The sequence below is a fragment of the Erythrolamprus reginae genome, chromosome 2 (genome assembly GCF_031021105.1).
Source record: "Erythrolamprus reginae isolate rEryReg1 chromosome 2, rEryReg1.hap1, whole genome shotgun sequence".
Classification (NCBI taxonomy): domain Eukaryota; kingdom Metazoa; phylum Chordata; class Lepidosauria; order Squamata; family Dipsadidae; genus Erythrolamprus; species Erythrolamprus reginae.
Genome location: NC_091951.1, coordinates 316,685,807 through 316,709,299, shown reverse-complemented (window position 1 = coordinate 316,709,299; position 23,493 = coordinate 316,685,807). Strand labels below are relative to the sequence as shown.

General features: G+C 40.7%; 1 protein-coding gene across 1 annotated transcript in view; it reads left to right on the top strand.

Annotated features, from left to right (window-relative positions):
• Positions 1-5,658: 5,658 nt before the first annotated feature.
• Positions 5,659-23,493, top strand: part of LHFPL2 (LHFPL tetraspan subfamily member 2) — a 136,908-nt gene continuing 119,073 nt past the window's right edge. The window contains exon 1 of the mRNA XM_070743222.1: positions 5,659-5,924. The gene's annotated coding sequence lies outside the window, so the exon portion shown is untranslated. The remainder of the gene's footprint in view (positions 5,925-23,493) is intronic.

Sequence of the window (23,493 nt, the reverse complement as noted above, 5' to 3'; positions counted from 1 at the left end):
TAACCAAAATTTCAATATACAGTTTTTAGTACAAGCAATCTTTCCAGAGTTGACAATTACCTGTGATTATAATAATTTATCCCCTTCAAAATGAGGTGCTTGTGTATTTAATTACAGTTGGTTAGTAGACATATTAGTATATGTTCCAAACAATGGAGGTCAACAGTATCCACCAATGAGACAAACTGCAATGTTTGATGGGAAATAGTATTTAGCACTGCAAAAAAATCTTTTAAAACTTTTTGTCCTGACCTTTTGATCTCTACAATAATGACTATTCTGAAATTTAGTCTGTAGTAAGTTTGTAGTCGCTCCCATACAAACCACATTAATTCTTCTCTTTTTGCATTTTTCAAATGACAAGCTGTTGTAATATGCATGGAGTTGATTATGTTTATCAAATATGTGAACATTTTCAAACTATTATGGTTATGTGACAAGGTGACCTCCAATGTGATACCAGATGAAACTGATGATGAAAATTTCAATTTAACATTGGGTATCAAGAGAAGGAAAATTTGAGATTTATACAATTATATAATTGCATGCTGTATTGACAACATCTCTACAACAAAAAACATGTTAATATCTAAACAACATTATGACTTACTCAGGCAGAACAATATCTTAGCAAAATGTACTATCACTACAAGTGCACAATCCAAACTTCAATGTTAATGTATTATCCAAAAATATTAGTTATTATAATAGCTGTTATTCTTTCTCGTGGATGACTCATTTCCTAGGAATAATTCCAAATTGTCTTCTAACTTATTGGCTGTGCTACTAAATGTGTAAAAGGAAATGGTCTAGTATTATCTCTAGGAATTATTTATTTTAGGAGTTTTTCTTCCTTAGTTGTCTTAAACACTACAGGGAATTTGCATTGTCTTGAAGAAAACCTGTAAAACCAGACATGCATGCACAAAAGAGCCATCCAATTTTGTTCCACAATAATGCTTCAATAAAAGCATTACATACTTCTAGCTGACATTTCACTCAAGCTGCAAGCGTGCGAAGTAGGCTGGAGCCAAATAGCAAAAGCGAGACAATAAGTTGCTTAGTTCCTCCATCACTTGCCCTGGCCTTTTCTTCCTTCAGGTGTGGTTTCCAAACTTTGTGGGTTGGCAGCCCAATTGTGGAGGGGGAGGGCGTGTGAGCAACAGGCCAGCACGCATGAACATGTGCATGTGCATGCACAGATGTCAATATGTGAGTGGTGACCCGCGTGTGTGCATACACAGTTCAACTGCAAGTTGAGTTTGTGTGTACCAGCCCACTGCTCGATGAGTCGAGCTGCTCACACGTGTGCTAGCCTACGGTCCAGTTGCAAATAGGCCACATCCCGGAGCTTGGGGACCCGTTTTAAAATGTTTGGACTTCCAACGCCCAAAGAGATAATGCATTTTGGTTGCTTATTTTCTTATTTGATTTGATTATTATTTTAAGATTTTATTTGGGTTTAGGACATTTCACCCTTGGAATAAAGTAAGCATACGGCAACGGTATGGTTAAAAAAAGTCAAGGCACAGTGGTACATCTACCTAAGAATGCCTCTACTTAATAACTTTTCTAGATAAGAACCGGGTGTTCAAGATTTTTTTTGCCTCTTCTTAAGAACCATTTTCTACTTAAGAACCTGAGCCCAGAAAAATTTCCCAGGAAATTTGAGAGCGGCACGAAGGCCCGGCCAGTTTCCTGCCATTCCCGCTTTCTGGGCTGGGGCTGCCAGAGGAGCTTTTCTTGGCTGCCAGAGGAGCCTTTCGGTGGTGCTTAAGGAGGCTTTGGCAGCCCAGAGCGAACGGAGCGTTTTCCTTTCTCTGGGTGCCGCCTCAGATTCCCTTTTTTTTTTAAGCCTTAAAGTTTTGGATTTTTTTTATTCACCTCACCCTCTTCCTTCAGCAGCAACTATCCTCCTCTTCTTTCTCCTCCTCCTCCTCCCACCCAAATTCCAAACTTTTATTTCTTTCCTAATGGGTCTGCACACATTATTTGCTTTTACATAGATTCCTATGGGAAAAATTGCTTCTACTTACAAACTTTTCTACTTAAGAACCTGGCCACGGAACGAATTAAGTTCTTAAGTAGAGGTACCACTGTAGCAACCTTTGATAGTACAGTAAAAACTCCACCAGTTTTCTATGGATGCAGCACCATTCTTAACCCCTACATATGGGCTCTTTACCTCTTTCTTTTAAATTTGATTTTGATGCCAAACTTTATTATGGAACCCTTTGGGGGACGGGAACCCCAGTCTTGTAGAAATTAGTAATTACATATTTTTTCATGTGCATCTATACGCATTTCCTGACTAATTATTTTTTATCCAGGCCTTCTATAACTTCTAATTTTACTATTATTGTTTTTTTTTACTTAATGTGTGGTTTATATGTGAAGATACCGAATTTTGAATCAGCTGTTGAAACTGATTTCACATTTTGGAGATTATCCAAGTTTCCTCATAATGTATCATGTTAATAGTTTTAGACATGGAAATGTTCTCAGTAAATCCACTTCCAAAGTAATATTTTACAAGTGATGTGCAAAACATTTGAAAGCATGCACAAGCATTGTATAGATGCTCTGCCTCCTCCAAAGATTCTGAACTAGTTTCCAAGCATTGTTTTTTTCCATTCCAGTCCTTTCAATCAGCCAAATAATTTTGAATAAGTGTGAAGTACTATGTATTGTGTCATATTGGAATATTTTTCTATGTGATTCTGCAGTGACAATTATAGATGTGTTTATATTTTAATTTTCCTAAATATACATGCTAACACAATTGTAGATTCTAAATTTTTTGAGTTCCAGGTTATAAATCCTGCTTATACTTCAACTTTTGTTCTGATTTATGTCATGGTCACTTTCTTAACCTTGGAGACTAGAAAAGTGTGACTCCAACTCCCAGAATTCCCAGCCAACCATGATTCATTCAACCATTCACCCAACCCATCAAATAGTATTTAAAACTGAAAAAGTATTGCAGTTCTCGCCATATTGAATCATTCCTGGAACCACTATGTTTTAGTATTATCCAAAAGCTAATAGTATTGTTTAACATCCTGACCTTTGGATAAGTAATTCAGCCTAATTTCTTCTTTGTAAATGCTTTGTACAGTATTGGTTTACATTAGGTATGGGCTATCAATAATTAATTTGTTTTGGCAGTGAATTTATACATTATGTATAGGAACCCTATGTTTGCACCTTCAAAAAACCCCATTGTTATCATCAAATTAAACCAAGAAACCTACTCTAAAATCCTGTGCAAGTATACCTGAAGCTAATTACCACTTGATCAGGACTTGCACTTCAGTAAACAGAAATGGAATGGGCTCATATGCTGTTTTAGAGATTTAATGCATTAAAAAAAATCTGAAATACTTTCCCCTATCATTAGGCAGAGGGAAGCAATTAGGCAGTGAATACAAATAAACACACAATGTTGCAGCAGGGCAGTTGTTGGACATGAATCTACTCTAGCATCTTGTTGATCTAAAATTTATTTTTATGAAGTCTTTTATGTTTATAAAGTATAGAACACCATCCCTGGGAATTCCACAAGTAACTGATGGCAAAAGGTACTGTATCTAGATATATAACTTCTCATATCTGAAACTTTTATAGTTCATTTATTGCTAATTTATCTTTCAATACAATGTCTCCATCCTGACTGTCACGCGCGCCTCCCACTCTCCTGCCCAGAAAACGGCTAAGGAGCAACAACGGGGATGTGGGAAACTTCATTAGATACGTACAGAACCCAGTTTCCACAAAAACTATTCGAAGGGAGCTCCACAAATCTGGATTCCACAGAAGAGCGGCAAGGTAGAGAGAGGTATAGAGAGGTGTATAAAATGAGACGGAAGGAGGCGAAACAGATAATATATGCTGCTAAAGCCTCAAAAGAGGAAGAAATTGCCAAATCTGTAAAGAAGGGGGATAAAACCTTCTTCAGATATATTAGTGATAGGAAGAAGAAAAACTGCAGCATCACGAAGCTTACTACCTGGAATAATACGTGCATTGATGGGAATAAGGAGATCGCTGACCATTTCAATAGCTACTTCTGTTCAGTTTTCTCAAGACACCTTACAATATAATACTGTAGATGGATATAGCATTGCTTCCAGCTGTACAGATGCACTTGGGAAAAAGGAATCCCCAATCTGAGTATTGTATTGGCAGTTCTGTGTTAGCAAAAACTTCAGAAGAGAAGGATTTAGTGGTAGTGATTTCTGACAGTCTCAAAATGGGTGAGCAGTGTGGTCGGGCGGTAGGAAAAGCAAGTAGGATGCTTGGCTGCATAGCTAGAGGTATAAAAAGCAGGAAGAGGGAGATTGTGATCCCGCCGTATAGAGCACTGGTGAGACCACATTTGGAATACTGTGTTCAGTTCTGGAGACCTCACCTACAAAAACTAAACAATGTCGGTTGGCGGGCCCCAGGGGAAGAGCCTTCTCTGTGGCGGCCCCGGCCCTCTGGAACCAACTCCCCCCGGAGATTAGAACTGCCCCTACCCTTCCTGCCTTCCGTAAACTCCTTAAAACCCACCTTTGCCGTCAGGCATGGGGGAACTGAAACATCTCCCCCTGGGCACGTTTAATTTATGCATGGCATGTCTGTGTGTGTGACTGTTAGCATATGGGGTTTTTTAAATATTTAAATATTTTAAATTGTCTGATTACTTATGATTTGTTTTTTACATGTTGTGAGCCGCCCCGAGTCTTCGGAGAGGGGCGGCATACAAATCTAAGTAATAAATAAATAAATAATAATAAAAAGATATTGACAAAATTGAACGGGTCCAAAGACAGGCTACAAAAATGGTGGAAGGTCTTAAGCATAAAACATTTCAGGAAAGACTTAATGAACTCAATCTGTATAGTCACAATCTGTATAGACACAATCTGAAGTTAGTTGGGGGAAAGATCAAAAGCAACATGAGAAAATATTATTTTACTGAAAGAGTAGTAGATCCTTGGAACAAACTTCTATTCTATTCTACTCTATACTGTAAACCAATCCCACGGGCTGCGTTTACACAGGGAGCACTGAAGCTTGGTCGGCCAGCTTGTAACGTATATATTTGCACGTAGGTTCCTCTCCATTCGTGAAAGAGAAGCCCTTCGCCCCCGGAATTAAGCGCTGCCGGGAAACAGGCTTTGCGGAGCGCTTGCAAACCCCATTGAACGCCCTCCCTCTTCTCCTCGGCGGACGTCTTAACCGCTCTTTTGTTTCCCTCAAGAGCTTTAAGTCTTCCCTCAGGATTCCCGCTCCCTGCCTTCCAGGCCAAGTGGTGTCTGGAAGGGCAGAGCGTCGTCCCTCCTCACTAAGGCTTCCCTCTGTGTCTGGGCGCGTCTCTCTCTCTCTCTCCAGCGGGAAAACACCCGTCTTGCCTCAGCAGTCGCCCTCACGGTCCAAGCGCTGCTCAGCGGAGAGTCCTCTTTTTACGCGGATCCACCTCCGGCCTCTTCCGCGTCCTGCCCACGCTTCCCTCCCTCGCCTTTTGGCGGGGAGATCCCTCTCCCGCTCTCCGAGTCGGCTCTTCTGTGGGCCGCCCGCCCCCTTTTTTTTCGCTTCCCGAGAGCCCTCCCTTCATCTCGTCCCGCTGCCGGCCCGCTTCGCTTTAATCTTGGTGGGCCGGGGAGGGAAGGCGGGGAGGACGTCAGTGCCGAGTGGGCCGGTCCAGGCAGGGCAGAGCGAGGCAGCCTCGCTTTTTTTTTTTTTAAGCACGGCTCCTTTTCTCCCGCGGGAAGCAGCAGCAGCAGCAGCGGCCGCCCTTCTTGGACTGGCCGCGCCGAGGCCTTGGCGGAGAGAAGGAGGCTGGGACGGAGGCGACCCCGAAGGGTTCCGCGGGAGGCGGCGCTTTCTTCTCGGCTCTGGGAATTGACTTGCCCCGGGAGGGAGGCTGCGGACGGCGGGTAAGTCCGGGAGAAGGGGAAGCCGCAAGCTACGCGACCGTTCCCATTCATTGTATGGAGGGGAATTGGGGAAGGAGGCGGCACGCGGGAGGCTTTTGCATTAGTCCAGTGTTTCCTAACCTTGGCAACTTGAAGATATTTGGACTTCAACTCCCAGAATTCCCCAGCCAGCATTCGCTGGCTGGGGAATTCTGGGAGTTGAAGTCCAAATATCTTCAAGTTGCCAAGGTTGGGAAACACTGCATTAGTCAACTTTCCTCCAGGTATTTCAACTTCGAATGGCGGGGAAAGAGGTGCCGGTGAGATCGATTCTGTTCCTAGCAGACTTGCAAAGGGTATCACGCCGGGTAGCCTCAGAAGCCACGCAGGTTGCACTCCGTAGGAAGAATCACAGGCAACACACGCCTTTGGGAGAAAGCGAGTTTGCCCATTGATTTCAACGGGAGTCGTTTCTAAGGAAACCCCGCTTTGCAGCCTGAGAAGTTCTGCTTTAAAGACGGACCCAGATTCCAGCCTTCCGGGTATTTAAGGTGGGGGGGGGGGACAAGAGAGGGGAAGAAAATTCAAATTATGCAGCTGATTATAGCAGTTGGGACAGAAAAAGCTGGGATCTTGCTAAGAGGGGGTTTTCCAGTTGGTGATCACAGGAGTTTTGCCTACAGGGAATACACACCATTAAACCCACATTTATTTATTTGTTTGTTTGTTTTGTCCAATACATAATAATACACAATGAAGGTTATAGAGTAGAATGTATCAAAGAGAGTATAGAAGAGAAATATAGGAGTAAAATATAACTAGAGAGAATAGCAGAAAATATAAGAGATAAAAGAGAAGAGATAGAAGAGATGTAATGGATAGAAGAGAAGATATAGGCGATATAGGAGAGACTATAGGACATCTGCAGTCTCTGCAACCCAAAACCAACTTCCCTCTCTCTACCATTTTCCGCCTCTCACTGGATCGAGCCTCGGAAGCCCAAACTTTTAGCAGCTGCAACCGATCGGGCTTTCTAAAAAGTGCTGGAGCTGCGCCGCCTTGTACCAACCCGGTTCTTCTCCCAGGCGGCGCGTTTTGCTCTTGCAAAAAGAAGCCGTTTCCCTCCCATTTGGCTGAACCCAAAAGTGCGAGCAGACTGAGATAGATCTGCCGGTCCCTTTTATTGCTCGGCCTCTTGCGGTGGGTTTTTCCAGCGCGGAAAGGAAACGGGGCTGCTTGCATTGTTCTTGCACGGGACCCCTGACCGGTTGGGTGACTTGGCTGGGAAGGAGGCGTTTGTTTGTCTTGGTGGTGGTGGTGGGTTGTTGTTTTTTTGCACACGTATTCTTTGGGAGCAAAGCCACTTGCAAAAGCCTGATATACTTAGTAATATATATTTATAATTTATAATTTTAGTAATATATTTATATATTTAGTAATCGAGTTGTCGAAGCGTGGAATTCACTACCGGACTGGTAGTATCATCCCCTAACACTTTACCCTTAGACTATCCACGGTTGACCTCTCCAGGTTCCTAAGAGGTCAGTAAGGGGCATACATAAGTGCACTAGTGTGCCTTCCATCCCCTGTCCAATTGTCTCTCCTTTATCTCACATCTCATATATCTTTTCTTCCTTTCATATATCTTCTCCCCTATTTTTATATCTTTTCTTCTATCCTTTCTTTATATACAGTGTTCCCTCGATTTCCACGGGGGATGCGTTCCGAGACCGCCCGCGAAAGTCGAATTTCCGCGAAGTAGAGATGCGGAAGTAAATACACTATTTTTGGCTATGAACAGTATCACAAGCCATCCCTTAACACTTTAAACCCCTAAATTACCATTTCCCATTCCCTTAACAACCATTTACTCACCATTATTACTGGTACTCACCATTGAATAAGACACTTTTAGTGATCCTGATATTTATAAACATAAATATTTATTAACAATATTTTTTTTAAATTTGCAAAAATTCTTAGTTTGGCGATGACGTATGACATCATCGGGCGGGAGAAACCGTTGTATAGGAAAAAACCCGCAAAGTATTTTTTAATTAATATTTTTTGAAAAACCGTGGTATAGGCTATTCGCGAAGTTCAAACCCGCGAAAATCGAGGGAACACTGTATATTACTACTTGTCTTCAATGTGTATTGTGTATTGGACAAAATAAATAAAATAAAATAAAGTTCCTAAGACTTCAGTAAGGGGCGTACATAAGTGCACCAGAGTGCCTACCGTCCCCTGTCCTATTGTATCTCCTATATCTCCTATATCTTCTCTTCTATACCTGTATCTTTTTCTGCTGTTCTCTCATAGTTGTATTTTACTCCTTTATTTTCTCCTCTATTCCTCATTTAATACATTCTACCTGATTATATCCTCTATAACCTTCATTGTGTATTATTGTGTATTGGACAAAACAAACAAACAAATAAAATAAATAAATCCTCTCCTTTTCTGTCCTGCCTCTTTGTGTGCCAAGGAACTGTAACATTCTTGTTCCTTTTGCATGCATAAATTATAAAGGAGGTGGGAAAGGGGAATTACCAGACGCCTTGCATCCAAACCTAACCAACTGCTTTTGTTTTGTTTTTTCTTTTTGGACTGGCTGCAATGCCCTGAAGGGGGAAAACCGAAGGTCCAGGGGTTGTTCCATTGATTTGGCAGGAAAAAGAGCCTCTCTAGCTGAGCCTCCATGTAAACTTTGGGGCTTTCTTCCTCCTCATCCGTTCCCCTCCTCCACCACCTTCTGTTTTCTATTTGGTGGTGTACTTTTTTCCCCTGGTTCTGAGAAAGTGGGAGACTTACTTTGACAAGAGGATCATAAACAGTTTAATTATTACAGGAAAAAAAGGTTGGCTTATAGAATAGGTTTGGGATGCTGTACTGTATTTATTGCCCGTGAGACCAAATAAGGAATTGTAGAACCAGAGAAAGAGATTTAGAGCTGCACTGTTTTGTTTTATGCTTTTTGCTTGTAGTTGGTGCAGATCTGACTCATGTCTTGACAACTTCTTCAAGAACATTGAAGTGTCTTTGGATTGACAAGTGGCCTTTAGAAAGCAACCAGTACCTGGATATGCATTTAATTTGATCATTAACCCTTTTTTTTTCTCTATGCAAAAGTAGCCATGAATAGACCAGGCCTGGTTGAACCTGTAGATTATAGTGTATCAGTTATTGGTATTTCTATTACTTGTTAACTTCTATTACTTCAAGCAGTATAACTGTCCCAGCCAACTTCTACTTCCTGACCTTGTTACAACTGTATTTTTGGAACTATATGATGCCTGTCTTGGATCCTTTCTTCTGCATTGTGCTACTGTTGTTTTCTAGACTTTTAATATACAGTATATCAAATCGCCAGCTGTGTCAGGAAGGGAAATGGAGAAAGATAGCACAATTAACAGTTGTTGTTCAGTACAAATTTAGAAAGAGCAGTTATGACCCCTAAAAAAATGTATTTCCAAGTTGGGAAAATTGGACCGCTGTCAAGGAAAACAGTGGCACTAAGTGTTATCTGACACATTGGAAAAATGCTTTGTTTGTGTTTTTAATATCAATTTTCTGAATTGTTTATTATGTTATACTTGCATTTTTCTGAATGGTGGAATGTATTACCCATTGCATACAATTTATTTTCTCAGAGAAGAGTGCATGAAATGTTTATCTTAAGACTCAAAATGTATATTTGCAAAAATTATTTGCCAAATTCCATATAAAATATATTAAATGGAGAAGCATTTCATACTCTACTACTCTACTCTTCTCTTTCTCTTTCTCTCCCATCCCTCCTCCCCAACCAAATCAATGACTGTACTGGTCAAAATGTTAAAGTTTTCAAAGTTATGGCTCCAAAATAGGATCTTTAGATTATCTTCTACACTCAGTGAAAAACATTTCTATTCCTGTAGCTTATACAAGCACATGTGTTGTACAATCATGTTAAATGATATAAGCATTCCAAAATTGCACCAGACTAGACTTTTAGACTTCTGGATCAGGGGTCACTGATTTATCGGACCTCGGAGACCCCTAAATTAATAATTTTAAGTCCCACTAATATGATCTGCCTAATGACCAGCTGGGCAGGAATGGCTAGGTGATCATGTGATGGTGGGCATGGCCAACTCAATATCATTCATGTCGCAGGGTGCCTCGCCGGCTTCTATTCACCCCTTCCCTCCCAGCCATTCCTCGCCTCCCCACCCAGGCTCCTTAGGACCCCAACAGGAATCAGTTGTTGGAGCTAAGTAGCCACCATGAGAAAGATTTGGCAAAACAGCTGGTTCAGTTCAAATTGGATCTGACCAAGGAGGCTCAGCAAAAGCACGTCACTGAGGACTATGAGCATAGGCTTTCCAAGCAGAGGGAAGACTCGCGGGAGTGCAAGGCCAGGTACTGGCACCTGGAGGCTCAGCAGGCTGAGATGGTCAGCCAGTTCTAGACCATGGTGCAGTCCCTCTTCATCACCACCAGTGCTTCCCGCCAGCCTTCGCCCAAAGCCCCATACCAGGAGGCCGAAGCAGATCTCAAGTTGGAATTTCTGCCCCCCATTGACCCACACAAATGGATCCCAGACTCTCTGCAGCAATCCCAGCATGGTTGACTGTAAGGAACTGGTGTGGACCAAGGTGAGACTGCTGCAGCCCAACCTCCAGCAGCAGAACAAACTTCAAGGAGCTTGGGGCCAATCAAGAGAAGTCCTATGCTCCTGGGAAGATGGTGAAGAAACTCTGCAGTTCGCTGGCCTCCCACTCTGGCGTACCTTGGGAACTGGATTGTTTCTCTTCGCCCCCACTTCCTATTTTGTCTGCTGGATCAAAGCAGGGGGAAGTCAACTTAGCTTGACGCTGTGTGCCCGGACCAGGTGCTTTGTCTTGGCTTCCTGCCCATCTCTGCTTCTGTGAGGCCTCTGGGTGGGAGGCCCAAGAGAGAACACCTGGTTTGGGCACACACCCTTCCAGAAACTCCTTTTGTGTTCGTTCTTTCAAGGAGAAGCTTTGTGGTCGATCTGAGTGAAGAAAAAAGAAGATGGGCAGACTGACAGCAGCTTGCTGACATCAGTGGAAAAGTTGGTCCCATATTCCAGAGCTCTAGTCACAGGACTAGCCCATTGGTTGTCCTGGCACAGCTCCTCCATCCAGGTGCACCGGCCTGCCTGGATGACCAGCCCAGGAGTAGGAGGTGCTCCTGGTGCAGAGACATCCCCATCCACACACGAGCGCTTTTGCACTTACAACAAAAGCCACCTGCACTCCTCCAAGGATCAGTCGCTACCTGCCTCTGCCCCGCCCACTGCAATCTCCACTGAGGTTCTCTGCCCCCTCCAGAGTCTGCAAAGGAAGAAAGTGATGCTCCTTTGAGTTCTTCCATGGTGGAATGGAGGGAGGGTGTCCCAGATGGACACCAGTTACAGCGCACAGCGACTGCCAACATTTAGTGTGCAAATGACCAGGTCACACCTGTTGTGTTAATACAGCATCCGTGATACCTTCCTCAGGCCCAAGTGTGGTGGGCAGTCGGGTGGGTGCAGAGAACAACTTGGGAATTTGGGTGGCCTTTACCTGGCTGGGATGCCTACAGGATCCCTGGCTTTGGGCTTCAACATTTGGGTTTCCACACGCTCTTCTCCCGGGCGGTGGGAATTTTGTGTGCCGCTCGTTGTAGCAACTGGATTCCCATAGATGGAGGGGCTGGAGCTACCAAACTGGAGACCAAGCCAAGTGCCTGAAGGCTCCCATCCCATCACTGGGATTCCAGGCACTTCAGAGAGTGGCGCATGAAACTTGACTGGCCTCTATTATTATTATTATTATTATTATTATTATTATTATTAATAATAATAATATTAATATTATTAATATTATCAGTACAACAAAGCAAATGAGATCACTATGCTGGATTTCGTATTTCATCACCAGTCGGGCGCTTCCCAAGCACCTAGGACTGCCTGATGTAGCGGCGAATTATGTTTGCCGATCCCAGTAAAGCGGCCTTTTGCAATTGACAGATGGAGATTTTGTCAATTCCAATGGTTTTCAAATGTCCGCTGAAATCCTTTGGCACTGCGCCCAGCGTGCCAAGTACTACTGGGACCACTTTCACTGGCTTATGCCAGAGTCATTGCAGCTCGATTTTTAGATCTTCGTATTTCACTAATTTCTCTAGCTGCTTCTCCTCAATTCTGCTGTCTCCTGGGATTGCGATGTCAATGATCCATACTTTCTTTTTCTCCACGATGACAATGTCTGGTGTGTTGTGCTTCAGAATTTGGTCAGTCGGAAGTTGGAAGTCCCACAGTAGTTTTGCTTGCTCATTTTCGATCATTTTTTCGGGCTTATGATCCCACCAGTTCTTTGCTACTGGTAAATGGTAGTTCTGGCACAAGTTCCAGTGGATCATCTGTGCCACAGCATCATGTCTATGCTTGTAGTTAGTCTGTGCGATCTTTTTGCAGCAGCTGAGTATGTGGTCGATTGTTTCATCTGTTGAAATAATCGACCACATATATTATTATTATTATTATTATTATTATTATTATTATTATTATTATTACTACTACTATTATTATAAGACTAGAGACAGAGTTTGCAGGGGCTGATCTAGGACCCCAGCTGGCTACAAGACAATCCTTCATTGCACATCTCTGGCCCAGGGGCCATACTGTGAGGAATATAAAAATGCAAATAGTTTTCTGCGGACCACCAAAATTTTCTCACAGATGACCATGAAGATCTGTTTTTCCCATACTCTTTGGGCTAGGATGAGACTTAAGCATGGGGGTGACTGGGATGTGAGACTATTTTTGTTGTTTTTGTCTTTGTTGCTTATAATCATTATATGAGATAGACAGCTGTCTAAGTTCTGTAGATAGATAAATACACCTAGCATATTAACTTAGGGCCACATTTGAGAATGGAAACTTTCATCGTTAAGCAGCGTGGTTACTACATGCATTGTGCCTGATTTTACATTTTGTTTTAGGATAGTTATTAAACAAATCATGTGGTTGTTAAGAAAAATGAGCCGGGGTGGCACAGCAGGTAGAGGGCTGTACTGCAGGCCACTGAAGCTGACTGTAGATCTGTAAGTCAGTGGTTCAGATCTCATCACCGGCTCAAGGTTGACTCAGCCTTCCATCCTTCCGAGGTGGGTAAAATGAGGACCCGGATTGTGGGGGCAATATGCTGGCTCTGTTAAGAAGCGCTATTGCTAACATGTTGTAAGCCGCCCTGAGTCTAAGGAGAAGGGCGGCATAAAAATGTAATAAAATAAATAAATAAATATGGCTTCTGCTATTGACTGCTTGACAGAAGACTCCTGGGAAGATCCCAAATAATGATCACATGTCCCCAGGATGTTGCAATGTCATAATTACATACACCTGACACTGATGTTTGTAACCACATGGACCCTATAAGTCACTTTTTCAGATCTGTTACAGTGGACAATATGCAGATGCTTTGAGTAGTCACTAATGGTAAGTTGAGGATTTCCTATGTGTCATGAGTGTTAAGTCACCTTTGTTTTGATCAACAAACCTTCAGATCCAGGGTAGATTCAAGATTTAAATCACTAGTTAAAAAGCATTATTTAAGTCAACTTGATTTAAATCATAATTTTGAAGAGCAGCTGTCATTTCTTTCCCACAGTGGCTTCTCCTCTGATCCGCTGTTGACTCACCAACAGTCCCAATATTGCAGAATGTATAGCCTCGTGCTACATAATTAAGCTCCATTTCATGCTGAATAAACTAAATTATTAATGCATCTTAAACAGAAAACTACCTTTAGATAGATTTTTAGTCCAAAAGCATTTTATCTGAACTTTCACTAGGTCTGTTGTGTCATTTTTCGCCTTCCCCAGACTTCAGGAGGCTTTCCTGAAGCCTGGAGAAGGCAAAAATGACTTCTCCCCGCTCTCCAGAAAGCCAAAAATCAGCTGGGCAGCACAAACATATGTGCTGGAGCTGACATAGGGCAACACCTCATGTGCCCTCAAATATGGATCCACGTGCCACCTGTAACACCCGTGCCATAGGTTCGCCATCACGGACCTACACCATATATATGTGTACTTATTAATCATCGTCCATTTTGAATACATAATATATAATATATAATATAATTAATATAATATAATTAATATAATATATAATATATAATTTATAATTATAATATAATTAACTCAGTTCTACCCAATATTATACAGTATTGGGTAGAACTGAGTTAATTATATTAATCCGGACCTCAAAAAACCACCCCAATTTCTCATGTGGCCCTGTGGCAAAATTAATTGCCTACCCCTGTATTATAATAATAACAATGTAATAATAGCATTGACAAAATGCTTACAACCGCTGACAATACCTTGAGCACCATCAAATATCAATATCTCTCTATCCCACTGGGTGGATAAAAATGCTAAATCCAGTCTAAACATCTGGCTGTCTGTGCAACAAGCCACAATTATTCAAAGCTAATGCAATCGAAATGATAAAATAAAAAATAATAATTCAAAGTGCAGTATGTGCAAAGAGCCAAGATAAACAATAGATCATATACTCAGCTCATGCAAGAAGATTGCACAAACATTATAAATAACAGCATAACGTAGTCACCAAAATGATTCACTGGAACATCTGTAGAAATTACTGTGCCAGTAATGAAAAATTGGTGGGAATATGGGATTGGAAAAAGTAGTTGAGAATGAGTAGAATAAAATATTGGGGGATTTTCAAATAAAAACTGATAAAACTTTGGCTCATAGCACAACAGATTTAATTGATTGAAAAGAATAAAGTGTGAATAATTGATATGAAAATACCATGAGATAATAGAATTTGAAAACAATACAAAGTGTCAAGATCTGAAAATTGAAATAGAAAGACATAGATGAATATAGATAGAAGGTTATAGATATAAAGATAAACCAACCATGGTAATCCCAGTAGTTATTGGCACACTGGGTGCCATTCCCCAAAAAATATTGGATGGTGCTTAGAAAATCATCGATAAAATTTCCATTTGTCAATTTCAAAAGGTCGTATATAACTATATGAACACATTATGACATCCTAGGTTCTTGAGATGAACTTGATGCATATGAAGGCCAACACCAACAAAAGAACTGGCAGCTGAGATTTCACACTATTATGTATAATAATACAGGTTTTGCGGGATGGCAAAAATACCATAATTTTTCTGAAAAATGGGCCATTTTCACCCATTGTTTCACAAAAATGGAGGCATTTTTGCCTTCCCCCTATCTCCAACAGTACTCTGCAGGCTCCCCAGACCCTTTGCCCACCCAATTTTTGAGAAAAAAAACAGGCAAAAACCAGCCCGTTTTTTGAAAAAACTGGCCCATTTTTGCCAACCCCCAGCATCCAAGAGGCAGGAGGCGGGGTTTCATGACAGCTGCATTCTGTATATAAGATCCACCCTCTTTTGGTGGTGATGAGGAAGTACATCTTATACTCTGAAAAATATGGTAGTTCTATCTTGGTTTTCAACTGCAATTTTATTCTGACATCTTACAGGGGAAAAAAATTATGAACAGGCATAACATATTCATAATTGTTTGTCAGCAGAGTTGTCTACAGATGTTTAAAAATACATTTTACCACTGTGCCCATTTATAAATCAGTGAAAATGATTTCATTGAATTTTTAAAAGGCAGGTATGGATGATTCATTGCTAATCAGTGAAGACAGGTATGCTTGATACTTTAATATGGATGTACGGAATTTACTTTTAGGAAAAACAAGCATTTTCTATTTATGGGAAGTGAGTGCTAAAGTTGTTTTTATGACACTTCATGGATTTGAATATACGTAGGAGCTGCATGTACAGTAAGTATGAAATATACTGTGGACACTTTATTTCTTTTTTATTATACATGCAAATCACCAAAAGTAAACCAGACCCGCAGTGGAGAATGGTGGTGACAGTATTGTGCTTTGGGGCTGCTTTTCTTCAATTGGAACTGAGACTTTGGTCAAGGTGGAGAGAATTATTAACATTTCCATATATCATGTCAACTTTGGCGGAAAACCTTCAGGCCTCTGCTAAAATGAAGAGGCCTTTCACCTTTCACCAGCGCAATGACCCCAAAGCATATCTCCAAATCAACCAAATAATGGCTTCCCCAGAAGAAGATCAAAGTTTTAGGATGGCTGAGCTACAGCCTGGACATGAATACAATTGAAAATTTGTGGGGTGATCTGAAGAGAGTTGTGCACAGCAGATAGCTTCACAATCTGTCAGGTTTGGAGAGTTTTTGCAAGGAAGAATGTGTAAAGATTATCAAGGGAAGAAGTGCTATGCTGATAAAGTTCCTATCCCAAAAGATTGAATGCTGCCATAAAATGAAAAGATGCTTCAACAAAGTACTAGTTTTAAGTTGCATATTCACAGAATATTTCATTGTATTTCAATTGAATGGAACATTATGTATCTTATATTAAAGGTGGAAACAATTCTGAAATGATTTATATGTCTCTCTTTTTTAACATGTCAAAAACCTGGCACTTTAAGAGGGGAGTTAGACTTTTTATATCCATTGTATATTTTTAATGTTCATGGTATTGTCTTTATTTATTGATGCTTTCCTTTTATTTAAACCTGCCCCATTTTAACCCTAGGGCTGAGTAATATCTGGCAAGCTGCAATCCTCCTTTATTCTTTGAAGACCTACATTGGCTTAATGCAGTTGGAATTGATTTGTCTTTAGCCAGATATAAATTTAAATCTGGACAGTCCTGGTCAATCAACTTGATAAAGAGATGTCTACAAATATGTTTTGTGTCACGTCTAATATTAATAGAATATAAAGAGTATATAACTGAACCCAAGATGAAAAGTAGAGCTGAGAAATCATAGAAACCAGAGATGTATTTTGTTACCTGGAACCTCTTTCCACAATTGGAGCATAAAGCAAGACTTGAGTGTAAAGGGGAGGTCTGGAATAAAGCTGCAAAAAAGTAGGTGCAGTTACATAGGCAGTTGGCCAACTTGACTTTGAAAGCATTTTTAGGATCTCTTAACAATTATTGCTTAGAGAAGAATCGTGACATCTGGATATGCTTTCAAAGCTTTGATCTGTATGGTTGGGTATTTTAAAATGTTCTGTGCTACAATTTCCATGCTAAGTTCTGAGCCTCTTGAAATGCTTTCTAAGACTAAAAGCCTGAAGCATTTTCAGAGTAAAATGAATCAGATGAGACTGGACTATGATCAGGAAATATATTAACTGTGTATATTAGTCATACTGTGATATAAATATCTGAATCATACAATACATGTAAACTCAAAGACCTACTGTTAGATAAATAGATAAACAGATAGATGATAGATATGCACAGACATTAAAAGTTACAGGACTTATTTCTGAGGAAACAAGCACAGAGCATATAGTACTGTATATATAATACAGTATATTAGTATATAATATTGCTAAATGTTATGGATCTAGGCTTACAAATATATTCATTCTTACCTGGAACTGGATTTAATACATAAGGCTGCACTGTAAAAGATATGAACAATCAGGATGTGGATCTTCTTAATAATAATATTATTATTATTATTATTATTATTATTATTATTATTTATTAGATTTGTATGCCGCCCCTCTCCGAGGACTCGGAGCGGCTCACAGCAAGCAATACATAATGTACAAATCCAATGTATTAAAAACAATTATTTTTAAAAATACCCAACTGCATGCAAATTGGGGATTTTTTTAGTAATTGTATAATGCCTGAAAAGTAACACAGAACTTTATGCTGGTGTTTGCATTCTGTTCTACATTAGTGCAATAGAAGCAAAGATTTTACTGAGTGAGATACCATCCTTCCTTAGCCTGCTGCTTTTACCATATTGGCTAAGAATTATGAAAGTTAGTCCAAGACCATCTGGAAGGCACCATAATAGCAGAAGGCTGTTACAGAATATTTTATTTATAAAAGAATGTCTGAACATTTAATTTTTTTTTCATCTTAAGGCAAAATACATGTTTCCCCATAGGGAAATGTTAACAGTATGTTGATTGAAGAAATCTGATAAAACCAAATTATCCAACATAAAAATTGTTGTTTTTCTTGTGCCTTCTTTATAAAGAGCTTGTGATCTGTAAACAGATATTCTAATTTACTGAACAAAAGCCTTCAGTTCATTTTCTTTGGAAGTTAAGTTCCAATTTCTTTATGTCTGCTGAAAATTACAATTCTCTAATTTGGATTTTTCATCCTGAAAAATCCAAATTAGATCTTACAAGTTGGTTTGTTTAAAGACATAGAGCTACTGTAATGGACATTCTGATCTGAATGTCTTCTATTTGCTTTTCTCATTTATTATTATTGTTTGCTGAAAATCATTCTCCTGATTTACTCTTCCCTTGTGGAGAGAGTAGTGGATTTGGAAGACAGAAGAGAGTGAGGAGGCAAAGACTTTAGTTTTGTGAACTTTTTTCAAACAAATCACTATAAGAAGAAAGGGGTAGCATGATTCGTCCACGTTTCTGCAACACTCCGTGGTCTGCACTGGCTGCCGATCGGTTTCCGGTCATAATTCAAAGTGTTGGTAATGACTTTTAAAGCCCTACATGGCATTGGGCCAGAATACATCCGGAACCGCCTTCTACTGCACGAATCCCAGCAGCCGATAAGGTCTCACAGAGTTGGCCTTCTCCGGGTCCCGTCGACCAAACAATGTCATTTGGCAGGCCCCAGGGGAAGAGCCTTCTCTGGGGCGGCCCTGGCCCTCTGGAATCAACTCCCCCCAGAGATTAGAACGGCCCCCACCCTCCTTGTCTTTCGCAAATTACTCAAGACCCACCTTTATCGCCAGGCATGGGGAAGTTAAGATATTCCTTCCCCCTAGGCCATTAAAAGTTATGCATGGTATGTTTGTGTGTATGTTTGGTTTTATAATAAGGGTTTTTAGTTATTTTATTAATTGGATTGTTATATGCTATTTTTGATCATTGTTATTAGTCGCCCCGAGTCTGCGGAGAGGGGTGGCATACAAATCCAATAAATAATAAATAATAAAAAATAATGTGAACTTAAGAAGGACTGTTTTGAAGAGCTCAGATACTTATATACCACTGCAAAGTATGGAGAGCAATCAGAACTGGCCGTCCTAGTACTGGAAATATATAATTTGTTTCTTAAAAAGAAAATCCATAAAGGAGGCTATATGTGTTACCTTATATGTAAAGAATGACTATAACTCCATAGAGATTGGAAGTTGGAAATGTGAAAACTTTGCCAAAAACATTTATGGCCATGATTACGAACCTATGGTACATGTGCCAGAGGTGGCACACAGAGCCTTCTCTTGGGCATGTGTGCCATTGCCAGCTGCTCTTCTGGTTTCTGGGCGCATATGCTAGCCAGGTGATCTTTGAGTGCATCAGAGCTCTGGAAATCTGAAGACCAGCTGGCTGATGCACACATAGTCTTTGAGTTTCTGGTGCTCTAGCACGTGTGAACAACAGCTGGCTGAAGTGTACGCGCACACCGGAAACCAGCTGGACTTCAGGTTTCTGGTGCTCTGGTATACATGCCCATGTGCTCCAGTTTTTTGCCAAAAAGGTTTGCCATCGCTGATCTAGGACATATTAAGGAAAAAGAAACGATAATGACAAGTAGAAATACAGATTAAAATCTTCACAAATCAGAAGTCTTCTATAATTCTTGGTATTTATTTATTTATTTATTTATTTATTTATTTATTTAATTTGTATGCCGCCCTTCTCCGCAGACTCAGAGCAGCTCACAACAGCAACAGAAAACAATATATAATACAAATTGAATAATTAGAAACCTAAAAACCCATAATTTTAAAAAAAACATGCACACAACATACCATACATAAACAGTATAGGCCTGGGGAAGATATTTCAGTTCCCCCATGCCTGGCAGCAGAGGTGGGTTTTAAGGAGTTTGCGGAAGGCAAGGAGGGTGGGGGTAGTTCTAATCTCAGGGGGGAGCTGGTTCCAGAGGGTCGGGGCCGCCACAGAGAAGGCTCTTCCCCTGGGACCCGCCAAACGACATTGTTTAGTCGATGGGATCCGGAGAAGGCCAACTCTGTGGGACCTAATCGGTCGCTGGGATTCGTGCGGCAGAAGGCGGTCCCGGAGATATTCTGGTCTGATTCCATGAAGGGCTTTATAGGTCAAGACCAACACTTTGAATTGTGACCGGAAATTGATCGGCAACCAATGCAGACTGCGAAGTGTTGGTGTAACATGGGCATACCTTGGGAAGCCCATGATTGCTCTCGCAGCTGCATTCTGCACGATCTGAAGTTTCCGAACACTTTTCAAAGGTATTGATATAAATTTCAAATGTTAGATCTACAGTAGTATTCGGTATCTAGAAGAACATATGGATCCTTAATAGCATCACCTTGATAATCTTGTGGATTTCAGACAAAATAGAGGTGAAATAGTACATGCTTAGATCATAATGTTGCAAGTTCCGAATTGTGTCATTAGAAGGAAGTCAATTAAAACCATTATCTGAAGTTTGGGGGTCTATCGAAGGTCTTGCGGTCCTTGACGGAGTCTCTGTATGAACCGCTCCGCGAGTCCTCATTATCTCACCTTATGTGCCAGGTAGCCTTTTTGGTTGCAATCATGTTGGCCATACGAGTCTCTGAATCGGCAGCCTTGTCGGTGCGGGAGGATTCGTGCATCTTTCACGCAGATAAGGTGGTATTGCACCTAGACCCCACCTTTCTGTCTAAGGTCAACGCGACCTTTCAGTGATCTCAGGACATCCTTCTGCCCATCCTTTGTGCCCATCCGATTCATCCCAATAAAAAACGCTAGCATACGCTGGACGCTCGGTGAACGTTACACATCTATATCAAGTGCACAGAATCTTTTCGGAGATTGGAAGCCTTGTTTGTCTCCTTTCAGCCAGCTTCAATGGGCCGCAAAGTATCACCTTCCACTGTAGGCAGGTGGATTCGGTCTACCATTGCCAGAGCCTACAAGTCACAGGCTAGAAGGGCACCTTTCAGGATCACTGCCTATTTGACCAGGAGCATCGCTACTACAGCAGCATGGGCAACCCAAGCATCTCTGGAGAAGGTTTGCTGAGTGGTGACCTGGATTTCACCGTCTCCCTTTGTTAGGCATTATAAAATCGACTCTTATGTGTCGGCTGAGGTGTCCTTTGGCTGGAGGATTTTGCAGCAGGTCGTCAGGGCCTGAGGCCTCGCCAACTGTCTCCTGTCTTTGGCTTGGACATGTCCCATACATGTCTGCTATATCTTCTACGATGGTGGATATAGCAGCTAGACCCTCCCAGTTTGGTGTTTCTTCGGTTGGCCTCGGCTGTTCTTTGGTTGACAGTTTCAGTTTGGCTATAGCACTATAGGGTCTGTCACTATGCTTCTTCATCCAAAACTGGGAAGGCAAAGCAACAGTGACATCACAAGAAGCTTTGGCAGGCTCAACCCAATCAATGAGCCGACACAATTAACCCATACATGTCTGCTACATCCACCATCGTAGAAGAGGCGTATCAGGTAGGACCAATGCCCCATCTACAAGAAAACTCTCTGGAAAGCAGCCAAAAGTACAGAAAAGTAATTGTATAAAAAAGTATCTTGACTACAGTTGGAATAGGTGTAGGGAAAGTTACAGCCATCAGAAATTATTGTGAATAATTCCTAAGGATTTTTTTAATGCACTGAAAGATAAGGACATGCAATGATAGATAAAATGTGTACACTCCAATACAACGTGGTATGGAAAATGAATCACAAGAATATTGAAACATCTTTGTGCATTTCCAATAACAATATACTCTTATCACATATCCAATATTTGTAATATTCAATTATTTGGCACAAGTTCCATATATGAGTTCCTGAAGATGGCAGTAGATCCCTTAAATTATAAGTTTTTAGTATTTCAGCTGAAAGCAGAATTTCAAATTAGAATATAATTAATGTCATTGTTCTCTGAAATTCCTGCTGTGTCCTTGAAAGATGACAATAACTTCAGTTAATTTGAACCCCATTCCTCTCCCCTTGTGTATCAGTGAAGATTAACCTGAAGATTTAATGCTTATCCAATGTAAAAATAAAAGTTGAAGATTTTACTTGAATCTAGTATAACTTAATAATTTTAAGATTAAGATTTAAGATTTATTAGATCTGTATGCCGCCCGTCTCCGAAGACTCGGGGCGGCATACAAATTAATTTTAATTTTTAATTTTGTTAAAGGATTCCAAAGTGCTATCCAAAACTTTGAAAGGAGATGGTTCTACAGTGTGGGGGCCATCACATAAAAGCTCTGCCTTTGGACCCCAGCTCCTACCTCTCATGCAATAGTTGCTGAGAAAACTAATGGGCGTACCTATTAAATCAATACAGTAAATATAATTTTTTAGATTTTACTTTTATCTGGTATAACTTGATGATTTTAATTTTATTTAATAACAGTCACTTTCAAAGTTTTACTGTTGTATATTTAAGCTCAGTTTGAAGATTTCACTTTTACGTGATGTAGATAATGTGTATAAGCTATTTTAAAATTGCACTGAAGGGATGTGGAATCAACGCAATAACATGAGTAATATTATTTCTAGAATTATTTCTGTAATTGTAGAGAGGGTGTTTCTGCCCTTAATAATTGCCTACAAATATTCTTGGCAAATAAAAATGTCACTTTTAGAGGTTCAAGGAGTTCAAAACATAGCTGCTTTGTGCAGTAGTCTTGGCAAATAAAAATAAAATAAAAGTCACTTTTAGAAGTTCAAGGAGCTCAAAACATAGCTACTTTATGCAGCATGCGATCCAACTCCTAGCGGTGGTGGCTGAGAGCAATGAGGATACAGTGTTGGTATGTGACCATATGTGGCGGAAAAGAGCAGTGGGGAGCTGTTCTAGAAGCTTTTCTGTTCTTTCTCTGGGAATGGCAGATGAGATACTCAGGGTACTGTGTTTCTTCAGCTGTAAACACTAGCTTTGAAATGAATCCGTTGCCCCAACTGTTTCAAGAATGTCAAGTACAGCTGATTCATAGGTAATCTCCTTCCATCATTCATGTTTTGCCCTGACTTGTGGGAGTCATCAGCATTGGAGATTGAATCTGGAGATCCTTGTCATTCCCCTCAAACTTCCAGTCTTGCTCAAGATTATGTCTTAGTTGGTAACTGAGACTAGTTCATTATTATGAAACTTTGGAACTTGATAGGTGTAGTGTGTTCCAGAAGGAAAGTACAAATGTTACTACTTATCTTTTAAAGGTCTGTCTGTCTGTCTGTTTGTTTTGTCACGTACATATTAGTGGCATACAAAGATATAATATTTATATGCATGATACTAGTAAAAAGAGAAACATTAACGGAAGGCACGCTGGTGCACTTATGCACGCCCCCTTACTGACCTCTTAGGAATCGGGAGAGGTCAGCAGTGGAAAATCTAAGGGTAAAGTTTTGGGGGTCAGGTGAAGATACTACAGAGTCTGGTAGTGAGTTCCATGCATCAACTACTTGGTTACTAAAGTCGTATTTCCTGCAGTGGAGTTTAGAGCGGTTTACTTTAAGTTTGTATC